The sequence below is a fragment of the Hermetia illucens genome, chromosome 2 (genome assembly GCF_905115235.1).
Source record: "Hermetia illucens chromosome 2, iHerIll2.2.curated.20191125, whole genome shotgun sequence".
NCBI classification, from domain to species: Eukaryota; Metazoa; Arthropoda; class Insecta; order Diptera; family Stratiomyidae; genus Hermetia; species Hermetia illucens.
This window is the reverse complement of record NC_051850.1, coordinates 130,471,413-130,483,722: the sequence shown is the minus strand read 5'-3', so window position 1 is coordinate 130,483,722 and position 12,310 is coordinate 130,471,413. Positions and strand designations below refer to the sequence as shown.

The following is a 12,310-nucleotide window of genomic DNA, read 5'->3' as shown; positions in this document are numbered from 1 at the left end:
TCTACTGATTATTTCCCGGAACCTTCTACACAAAATGGTGATGAATCCTTTCTCGCAAAATGCGAGTACCGGTGAATGTCTAATTCCAATGGTGGCTTAGGTGGATGCCCTTTCTGCGAAAAAATAGCTGAAAATCAACGAGAAAGCGCCGAATATGTTTAATAATAATAATATTCAATTGGATCAGGACCATAAAGTAAGTGACAGAACACTCAATTCAATACCGTAACGGAACACTACAGAATTACACCACCCTGAAGAAAGCGATGTGGTCAGCATTGTGCTCGCTCGTGATTATTCATCATCATGATCAACGGAGTAACAACCGGTATCCCGTCTAGGCCAGCCTTAATAAGGAACTCCAGACACCCCGGTTTTGCGACGAGGTCGACCAATTCGATATCCCTAAAAGCTGTCTGGCGTCCTGGCCTACGCCATCGCTCCATCTTATGCAGGGTCTGCCTCATATTCTTTTTCTACCATAGATATCGCCCTTATAAACTTTCCGGGCTGGATCATCCTCGTCCATACGGATTAAGTGACCCGCTCACCGTAACCTATTGAGCCGGATTTAATCCACAACCGGACGGTCATGGTATTGCTCATAGATTTCGTCGTTATGTAGGCTACGGAATCATCCATCCTCATGTAGAGGGCCAAAAATTCTTCGGAGGATTCTTCTCTCGAACGCGGCCAATAGTTCGCAATTTCTCTTGCTAAGAACCCAGGTGTCTGAGGAATACATAAGCACTAGCAAGATCATAGTCTTGTACAGTAAGAGCTTTGACCCTATGGTGAGACGTTTCGAGCGGAACAGCCTTTGTAAGCTGAAATAGGCTCTTTTGGCTGACAACAACTGTGCGCGGATTTCATCATCGTAGCTATTATCGTTTGTGATCTTCGACCCTAGATAGGAGATTATTACCCTAATTTAATTGCCGCTAGTGAGATTTGAACCGAGATTTTCCGTGCGCCTGCCTAGTGCTCGAGCAATTTTACGATCTCCTCTAATACCAAAGACGGCAAAAGATAAAGCGCATGCAAGCTCAGCAAAGGGAAAAGGTGAAGTTGTCTGTAAAAGGAGTAATCCAGCCAAAACTTACCGCGTTGAGAGCCCTGACCCGGAAGATTTATCTTTCATGAAGCTTGAGGCCAAAATAAATAAATAAATTGGGAATGCCGACTAGCGAAACACAACCTAGGGAAAATAAAAACTGTGGATGGACTAAGGCAACAAAAAACCAAAGGGGCGAATTCGCCCAGAGTAATCTCCAGCGAAAGAAATCTATTATATACGGAGATACATAAAAAGGTCAAAGATTTAAGAGACCTAAATGTAAATGTCAGCAAAATCCGGAGGAACTTGAAAGGGGATTTCACATTTGATCTGAAAAAATCCAGGATGGGAAAAACTGATGGCTTTCGTAACCAAATTACAAAGTCACTTGAGGAGAAGGAGGAGAGGTACTATCCCGAAAACATCAGATTTATATATAGCGTATATATATGTATATACAAATCCCGATGAGATAACATTCCCCAAATGCATTTTGTGCGAAGGGAAGGAGAAGGGACGGGATAACCGACATATTGCCAGAAACGGTAAATGCCCGGAATTAAGCAAGGCGTTAACTGTAGTTAAAAAAATACAAATAAACCTCAATGATTGCAGCGTAGGATAGAATTAACTTGTGCAGACCACTTACGAATCAGTGATGAAGATTGCCATCATAAGTGAACCGTTCACAAAATAATGACGGTGGTGTATGGGTCACAGATTCGATTGGTGGAGTGCCGATATGGGCATGCGGCCGTGAAGCCATAAAATATAGCATGGGTCAGGCGGCTATTGGGTTTGTGTAGAAAAACTAAATGGTATATTCATGTACAGCTGCTACGTCCCACCGAGCCTCACACTGTCTGAATTTGAAGACCTGTTAGACGATCTTGTTCGCGAAGCAATGGGACGAGTTCCAAAGGTGATAGCCGGTGACTTTAATGCCTGGGCTATCGAATGGGGTAGCAAAGAGACTAACGCAAGGAGATGGTGCTTATTAGAAGCATTCGCCCAGTTGGATATAGTTCTGGCCAACGAAGATGATGTAAACATCTATCGGAAAGGGGGATCCGGTTCGATTGGAGATCTGGGTTTTTCGGCTTCGCGTTGGCACGTAATATGTATGTCCTAGGAAGTTAGGGAGCACTTCAAATGCATCGACGACCAAGCAATCACCTTTGAACTAAAGATCGAGCCACAGGCCCGGAGACCCGCACCCCGGAAGCCGAAATCCAAAAGAGCCCTAGTAAGAGGAATGAATGAGCAAACATTCATGGAGGTGTGACTACACCAGTCTAGCAAGGCACCTAATCGGATAGAGTTCTTCATCCACACAATGTACCGCTAAAGCATGTAATGTATCGCTGCCTAGAAGGTCCTCATTCCCCACTTGAAAACTTAATTATTGGCGGAATAGTGACCTGGCCAGCCTTCGATCGATTTGGTACCGAGCCCAGTGAATGGTTCACAGAGAATCGATCAAGGGCAAAAGGAACATGCCTATAGAAAAGCCTACAAGAACCTCAAGCTCGCCATGTTTTAAGGAGATCACATGCGCTCACTTCTTGTTAAAAATCATCTGAATTATTTCCCCAATAAGAGTAAAGTACCGAAGAAGGCCCTCAAACTTGCCGTGAAATGAAGACCGGATATGTTCACGGAGTTGTTCCAAGCGTGCATGTGCTAGGGTATCTTTCCTGCATCATGGAAGCAGCAGAATCTGATGCCGCTGCACAAGGCTGGTAAACTTCCAGGAAAACCGTCATCCTATAGATCCGTATGCCTTATAGACAGTTTGGGGAAAATGATAGAGCCGGTAAATTATAATTCCACTTATGTCGTTGCTATTGTCGTTAGCTACTTGCGAGAGCGGACACTCTGGTATAATAACAATGATGAGCCCAACGAGTACGTTGTCTCCACGGGTGCCCCACAGGGCTCCGTAATGGGTTCACTGCTGTGTAACATCACGTACAATAATATATTTAACCTTCGCCATTACGCCGACGATATAACACTGATTGAAGTGGCAAAGCATCTCGAGGATGCTGAGTTGTACTCAAAAAAGGCAATCAGTGCTATTAAGGCTTTGTTAGGGAGTGCTGGACTGCACTCGCGGACCCCAGCGGTCCTCATGACCACGCGCCGCAAAATAAATCTAAGAGGGCCATCAAATACTTGGGAGTGATTATAGATTTTATTGGTACACAGAGCATACTTGGTCACGGCATACTTGCACACTGCCCATAGCCAGGGTGGTGGGTTCTATCTTGCTGTATGCAGGTCCATAATGGGCAATGCACATAAACTAGGTTCGGTTTACAGGAAAACGCCTCAAGGGTGCGAATTTCCTTCAGGACTGCCTCAGATGATGCAGCGTTCGTCAACTCAAGAATGATGTCGATTGACATCCTGGAAGACGATATGATGAGCATATATAACATCAGGTCCAACTCCCCTTTATCGCAAGTGAAAAAACCCGAAAGGGAGAGATCGATAAGTAGATGGCAACCGCGATGGAACAAGTCAGAAATGGGCCCCACCAAGCGGCTGTTGAGGTTATCGTCAATATCTGTATTGATTTAAATTGGACACCTTACCTGATTGTTCAAACTGCCACTGAATCCTAGCGCACGCATTCTTCACTTATCCCAAGTTCGTAGAAGAAGGGAAGAACTTATAGGAAACTCTAGGTGAGTGCTATCACCAGAAAATTTTGTCCGGGGAATGGTAGCTACCCAGGACGATTGGGAAGCGATCAACTCCATGATCGGGGGAATCCAGTATAAACTACGAAAAGCAAAAGAAATGTGGAAGACTCAGATAGACGGAATGAGACCTGGCTAAATTAAGCTAACTCCGCCCTGAAAAGTAAATAAAAAGTCAGGGGTGGTTTTTGGTGGGTAAAAAGCCCACGCTCTGAGATATTGGGTTGGGGAAAAAGAAATGTCGTATTTGTGATCGAAATTCGACGCTTTATTTAACATATTTAGAATTATCCAATTCAAGTCAAATATGCGCCGTTTTGTTCGCAAATTTGTTGCCATTTAGAAGGCAACTTCATTATCCTCCACTTATAAAACCCACCTTCTTATTATGCGTGTCCGGATAGCTCAGTGGTTAGAGCACTAGGCTGTCATACGGAAGGTCGCGGTTCAAATCTCACTGGTGGCAGTGGAATTTGTATCGTGATTTGACGTCGGATACCAGTCGACTCAGCTGTGAATGAGTACCTGAGTCAAATCAGGGTAATAATCTCGGGCGAGCGCAATGCTGACCACATTGCCTCCTAGTGTACCGTTACGGTCTTGAATGAAGTGCTCTAACACAGTTGAAGGCCCTGATCCAATATGGATTGTTGCGCCAACGATTATTATTATTATTATTTGCAAAAAAACTGAGATAGCCAGTTTTCACAAGCCTCTTTTGAGGCCAACTTAGTAGCATCAAGAACGTTTTGCATGGACCGGAAGATGGCAATCACTTGGTGCCAGGTCCGGATTATACAGTGGGTGCGATAGGACATCCCATCCGAGCCCCTGTAGCTACTGGCGGGTCATCAAAGATGTGTGAGGCTGAGCGCTGTCCTGGTGGAACGCAACACCATCCCTATTGGCCAACTCTGGCAGCTTCAAACGGTCGAGTTGCTCACAGTAGAGAACAGAATTGAGGATCTAACTATAGTTGAGCAGCTCCAAAACACACAGCAAAACCTTCCTGGCCGACCACGATCTTCTTCGCTTGAGGTTGTCGTACGTGATCCACTTTTCTTCACCAGTCACCATCCGCTTTAAAAATGAGTCGAATTCGTTCCGTTTCAGCAGTGCATCGCAGGCGTTGATTCGGTCCAAGAGATTTTTTTTGCGTCAACTCGTGTGGTAGCCAAACATCCAGCTTTTTTTGCAAGCCAATCTTCCACAAATGGTTCAAAACGGTTTTATGGTTTATACCCAGTTCCTGGCCAATCGAGCGAATGCTCACATGCCAGTCTACTTGGAAGATTTTGACGATTTTATCGGTTTCTACGACGATTGGCCTACCAGTACGGGGTGTACCTTCGACATCCACTGCACCAGAACGAAATCAATCGAACCAACGCTGTGCTGTGCGAATCGTTACAGTATCGGGTCCACAAATTTCACAATTTTTTTCGGCCGCCTTCGTTGCATTTTTACCTCTCAGGTAGTAAAAACGTAAAATATGACGAATTTCTTGCTTGGTGGACTCCATCTTTGACGCGCTATAACTTGAGATTGAAACATACGATCACAACACTGTCAATGAGACACTGGTAGCGCAGATTGTGGCCTTCAAATCGCCGTATAGTATGACCCGATGTGATAAGTACAACACAAGATATGTTTAAGTGTCGCCATCTATTGACAAAATACGACACTTCTTTTTCCCCAACCCAATATCCAGGATAGAATCTTTCGAAAATTTCCACTTCTTTGAAAAAAAAAAGGCAGACAGACAAACAAACGACCAGACAGGCAGACAAACAGTAAACCGATTTTAATAAGGTTTAATTCTATTCAAAACCTCATAGAAAAGTTGCTACCGCAAGAAGGAATGATGGTAGTTCGAGGTTTCGAGTTAGAAAAAGGAAACTGACGTTGATATAAAATGCACATATTCAAGAAATTGCTCAAGATCGAAATGGATCTAATAAAATATATCCTCTTTAATTCCTGCAATTCTACTAGCATAGAAACTATTTACCATAATTAAGCGAAGCCTCCAAGCCCTTAACCGGAGCCGGTTAAGTGTCATACAAAATAGTTCATTCCAGTCGACTTATCCCATTTTCAAATCACATGAATCTAAGTGCACTTACATACGCATATAATGCCGAAGGGTCCTTAGCATGATTGCGAGTGCTCTTGAAGCTGTCAATAGTCATCCTAAAGTGGAAAAGTTCGATTGATGCTTGCATTTCTCCCACTGATGTCAAATTGGTGAAATTGTACACATTTTATATGAGATCAAAACAATGATTGTAGTTTCCATGCGGAAATATCTCAATTAATTTAATTTTATGTAGAAAAAAAATTTGTTCAATACTTACAGAAGAGAAAAGTAGAGATTGATGAGTTAATTTAGAATGTATTGTATGAGTTCCATTATGTGCGCTTGCATTGTACTCTGTTCCCTGGAAGAAAGGAAATTACAATTACTCGTTTTAGTTGAGCTTAATCTAATTTAGGTTTTTAAATTACATTTGCAAGAGCGCAAGATAGAAGCGAAAGTTTTCTTTTCCCAGAAAGTTTTCTGGGTTAGTTTATCAAGCGAAACGTGTGAGTGCAAGGAATTCTAGTGAGAATTTCATTTTCCACAGCTGAACCGCCAAATCGTCCTTCTTAAATCAAAAGTTTTATTCCGGAGATTCCATTTTAATCTAGTTTTCAATTTCGAATTTCAAATCCAGTTCTCAAATTGTTCGAGATATCCTCCCAATATCCTCTTCAAGTACGTGTATTTGCAAAGATATTTTACGTATCATAAACTGAAATCATTTCTGAGAAAGTTACTTCACATGAGAAAAGCAACAGATAGACAAACAACTTGGCATTGGATTCATGATGGACGGGATGTGGTGTACAAGCACTTCAAGGTTCTTTAAGAGCTCACTCAGATTATTTAATTTGTCGGAATAAATTCATGAAGGACGCCTTATAAAAGCTAAATGCATGTATCAAAAGCGAGCGATCATACCAAATGGGTTCCTTTGGGAGAGGGTACTTAGCAACCGGTGATTTTAAGGTAGATGCCTTATGAATTTCATTTCAATGGACTACCGGTTTCCTTAAAGGCTCTGATAGGTTTTTATTTCTTTTTAATCACAACCGACTAGATAAAAGAAAAAAGATAAAATATTTGTAATTTGTAAATTTACGCCGTATACCGCATTCCAAATGTATGATTGAAAAACAGAAACAAAATTAAAACGACACCAGGCTAAAATTCCAATGTTTTAGTATTGATATTCAATTCAACAATGTCATTATTTGATAATATGATTATTATCCTGATTTATTACTGTGAATAAATAAAAAAAAATTGTAAATAGGATAATCCAGATTTTAAGTTTTAAGTGATGAGTCAGTAGTGTCTCGTTGTCTCCAGGTCTGGCGAAAGTGCGGAGCGGCGGGGAAGATTCCCTCCGGGCAAGGAGTTTTTAAAGAAGTATAACCGAGAGCTCCCATAATTTTAAATTCCAGGCCCATTTTTCGAGCATAATTTTTACCCCGGTCCCGGATTTTCCCTGTAAGTCCCTAACTATTAATAAACTTCTTCTTCTTTTTCTTCAGCCTTTGTCCCGTTCACAAGCGGGGTCGGCTATTTTGAACTATTTTGAATGTCCATGGTAGCGGCTGGGACTCGAGCCCTGGGCATGAGGTCGAGATAGCGAATGTTTCCTGAGATCCAATATATGTATTTAACCTTGATGCAATAGACGCATGATAGTCTTGTCTCATACATCTTTGGGAACATCTTTTGACAGAATTCTCCTGAAAATATTACTATTGTGCTTTTGAAAATAACGACTCTTCTTATTTAACACATTTTCGTGGAAACACGTTTCGGCAAAATCGCTAGTCAATGTCATCTCTCAGCAGATAAGATAAAGGGCCAAGGCAGACTGGAGTACGCCAAAAACAAGACAAAATGGTTGTCATGGTACATACACTTTCTATTTTTGATTCTTTTGAGTTTTGCTTATAAAGAATAAAAATACTCAATTATTTTTATTCTTTATATATCAAGGCATGGATAAAATTGACTACTTGAAAGTGATGCTTTTTGCCTTGCCGCCTTTGGGATTAAAAGGTTATTTTTTTCCTTGAGGAGCAAATATGGTGATACCTTAGTTTGTAAGGAAAACATCTGCTGCTATTTCGGGAGCCAGATGCAAGTTGTAAATGCCTTGAAGAAGAAAGCTCTTGGCTACCGGAATATCGGCATATACCCAAATAGATACAACGTGTTTGCTCTGAAGTAATTAAAAAAAATCGAATCCATTGTCCTATTGACACATTCTTGTCAAAGTACATTGAGCTTTTAGAAATCAAACAAACGTTACCTATTTTGAAACTGCAAGAGCGTAAAGGATCCAAATTCACAAACCAGTTTTCGTATTACTTCATTTAAAATAACTTTTATTTCCTACTTTAGTTCAGGTAGGGCAAGATTTTTTGCCTTTGAGAAAAACCCATTTTCTTCATCGTCACCATCAACAACGGCCCAAGATCCGAAACCCGGTCTAAGCCTGCCTTGATAAGGAATTCCAGACATTTCGGTTTTGCGCCGAGGTCCACCAAGTCGATATTCCTAATAGCAGTCTGACGTCCTGACACACGCCATCGCTCTATCTCAGGTAAGGTCTGACTCGCCTTCTTTTTCTACCATAGATATTGCCCTTATAGAGCTTCTGGGCTGGATCATCCTCATCTATACGGATTAAGTGACTAGCCTACCGCAACCGAGCCGCAATCACAGCCGATTTTATCGACAACCATGATCTGGTCATGGTATCCCTTATAGATTCCGTTCTTACGTAGGCTACTCGTCTATTCTCATGTTAAAAATTCTTCTCTCGAACGCGGCCAAGAATCCGTAATTTTTCTTGCCAAGTCTCCGAGGAATACATGAGGACTGGCAAGATCATTGTATTGTACAGTAAGAGCTCTGACCCTATGGTGGGACATTTCCAGCGTAACAGTTTTTGTAAACTGAAAAAGGATCTGTTGACTACCAACAACTAATAGTTGGGTGGACTTAAAGAGGATGATGCTCTCATCACGGATCACTTTTTCCAGGGCCAGGTTCAAGAGGACGTATGATAGGGCATCCGTTGTTGATTTTGAATGGTCACGAGAGTGGTGTTCTGGACGTATGGGGCTGTCCGACCTAACAAGATAGAGGAGAATGTCTTATAGATGGCACTCAACAACGTGATACCTCTATAACTGATGCACTGTGTGATATCTACCGTTTTATGTAAGAGGCAGATAATGCCTCTCTGCTCTTCATCATGCATTGATTCGCTGTCCCACACCTTGAGCACAAAGTAATGAACCGTTTGGTGTAATTGGTCGCTTCCATATTTAATCAATTCGGCTCGAATTCCATCCATCCATAAGCCGATGAATTGCACGGACTATTTCTTCCATACTTGGTGGTGGCAGTATTTGTCCGTTGTCTTCAGTTGGCGGTACCTCCAACTTGCCGATATTCTGGTTGCTGAACAGTTCATTATCATACTCAGCCTATCGCTCCAATATGCCTATTCTACGGGAAAGCAACCCTCTTTGTAAAATCGCTTCTCCGTTCCACGGAGTTCGCCATAAGCCTCCGCATGTTCCCGCGTTCCTTCAGAATGCAACATTACTCGGTATGCCTCATTCTTCCGTTCTATAGCTGGCTTACATTCATCGTTGAACCAGTCGTTCCCACTATTTTATTATCAACTAGCTGCTTGACAGCTCATTCTTTGTACAAGGAGCATATGCGCAAATCGTCATGCCGTTTCCGTTGCGGGGTTCGTTATTGTATTGTCAATCCAGTCCAAGGCTCGTTTTGTGGCTTCTTAATGAGTTGTTTTCCGTGTGGGATTGTCAATCCTACCCAACCCCCAATCTGAACCAGTTGGCACAATTTGTCCCAATTTTAGGTGCGGAAGATCCCTCTTCTTCTCTTGGCAAAAAACTTGTGCCTTGGTATATCCGCAGGAAGTGAGTGACTTATCTCATGGTGATCGCGAGTGTCTACGAAAAAGGGAACAAAAATTCCAACTGAATGAAGCAATTTCAGGACTGTATTTATACAAACAGGCTTAGTATTTACCACTCGCTTTTTTCGTTTATGAAAAACATCGAGGAATTACGAAGTAATAATATTGACTTTGCGTTTTCCGCCATCTTAGCATACGGCACCGTATGGTTGCAATTTTATGCTTTAGACGTTCATAGTATTATCCTAGAATTTTTTATTATGGGATCCCACATGAATTTAATGAATAATACTCCAGTGCATTATTATACATTCATTGTTGAGCTCGTGAAAGTTGGGTTTTACGAATATACAATGCGGTAATGTCCTTTTGTACTGTGGAAAGCCGGACGGTAGCAGACGTGATTCCGGTGTTAAACTGTTTCTGATGACCACCATAAGGCGTGCTCTCTTCACCTGGGAGCTGGTTTGTATAGGGGTTCTGACTGCAAGATTCCGGTTCTGGTTAAGGAGTCTCACAATTTTGCAATGTTATGCACCAACGGTATAGCAGAGAAGGATGTTTTCTACGAGCAACTGCACGTAGTTCAGGGGAGGCTTTCTATAAGGTGGCATTATATATAAGAAGGACCTTGATAACACCTCACTCGGACATTTGATGGGGAACAAGTTGGAAGATTTGTGGGTTTGTGTGGGTTCCACAGCCTTGTTTTTGGTGGCATATTGCTCGACCACAGAGTATGCCATAAATTCAGTTGGGTTTCAACTGACCGGCAACGTAGGGCCAATCAGATAGACCATTTTAGGATCAGGAGGAGATTCAAGAGTTGTCTTCTGGATGTGCGTAATAAGAGAGGTGCTGAGATCGGCCTCGAAAGGGATCACCATCTGATGGCCGTTTACGTTCGCTTGTATCTTGCGTCCACCACTTCTGGCAGGGTTGAAAAACTGCGACCCCTCAGGTTCAATATCGATCCCTTATATGATCCAGTTGTCATTCGACAGTGGGGGAGCTGTGTTGAGCAGATTCCCTGAGTAATCTTTTTGAGAACATCGACGAGCCTTGGGCGGCCATTGAAAATGCTCTTTTCTCTGGTGTTAACCAGGGCACCGGACACGTCCCTAAAGGGCGTCACACATGACCTGGCTGGCAGAACAATCGTGAAGACGGATCGCTGAATTCAAGGGATTAAATTCTCTATTGACTGCTGCCAGTGATGCGACCGAATCCCGATACCGTGTGAAATTTCAGGAAATACATTCTGTTATTACGCTATTGAGGGAAGTGGAAGATGCCGGAGATAGCAACGATTTTGAAACTATATATCACATCACGAAAGAATTCGCTTGTGGTCACAAGTCTTTCGATAGCTCTGACGAACAGCTGCAGAGGTGTCAAGACTGCCAGAAAGCGGTCATGGCTGAACGATCGTCAGTACATTGAAAGCATCAGCGAGCCTGCGATCAGTAATATTCCGGCTAAAGAGAACAGGAGTCCATCCTTTCTTAAAAAGTCGGAAGGGTCCTGTGAGACTTTACGAGTCAAAACTCTACTTGTAGGTTATGGAGCTCCAATCGTGTGATATCATTTAACCGACAAACACCGAGGATAGAATTGGTTAGAATTTAAGCCGCTTCTCTCAAGGGCTTTCGACAAATCAGCCTTACCTCTTTCGTGTTGAATACCCCTGAGCACGTTCTGAAGACACACCTCATCCTGAAGCAGCCGCCGTTCCCCTAATCTCAGTACACCTACCTCAAAAATCAATTTGTAGGTAATAAGCACAAGTCATCAAGGAGGATCTAAGCAGAACAGGTTGGAAGAGTGTCTTATGCTTTCCGAACGCTAATAACCTGGACAATCAAATGTGATCTGGAAGGCAGCTACTTGATCAGAGTTGTGAACAGAGGTACACAGGGTGGCGCCATCTTTTCGGTGGGCTGGTAGATGTTGACATCAACACGGACACGAGCGGGGCTAAAGTGGCGTATGCAGACGAATTGTTGACATTGGTTCCTTAACATCAGTCGGTAAGCCGACCAAATTGATAAAACTTGTTGGGCTGACCAATTTGCGGGACCAGATAAAAGCAGAAGGATCATTCTCGAGACAGTTCAACATCCACAACGGTCTATGACAAAGGAATATCTCTTTAACCTGGCCTTGAAAAAAGTGATCCGCAATGATGATGTAAGTGCGAGAGACACTATCCTCTCCAAGTCCACCCAACTACTGCCTATGCTGACAACATTGGCATTATGGGAAAAACAAGTCGAGATACACAATCTACCTTCATCCAGATAGAGCAGGCGGCGATTGGTGAGAGATCCTGAGCTACTCATTAATGAAGGCAAGACGAAGTATATGTTGGCAATGCCGGCATCAGAAACCAAGGAACAACGACGAAATCTGCACACGGCTGTTCATCATCATCAACTCAAGCTAGAACTAACCTGATTTGGAAAATAGTAATCGAGCACTTTCATTTGACACCGCAAGAAAAAAATTTTACACCCTCT

The 12,310-nt window shown here is 42.6% G+C and overlaps 1 protein-coding gene across 3 annotated transcripts in view; it reads right to left on the bottom strand.

Moving 5' to 3' along the window:
- Nucleotides 1–12,310, bottom strand: part of LOC119649701 (adenylate cyclase type 6) — a 518,692-nt gene that overhangs the window by 391,994 nt on the left and 114,388 nt on the right. The window contains exon 2 of one of the 3 annotated variants that reach the window (XM_038051969.1): nucleotides 6,126–6,209. The exons of 1 other annotated variant lie outside the window; for it this stretch is intronic. The gene's annotated coding sequence lies outside the window, so the exon portion shown is untranslated. Of the gene's footprint in view, nucleotides 1–5,894; nucleotides 5,976–6,125; nucleotides 6,210–12,310 lie in introns of those variants that run through there. One more of the 3 variants, XM_038051971.1, reaches the window with a different exon arrangement.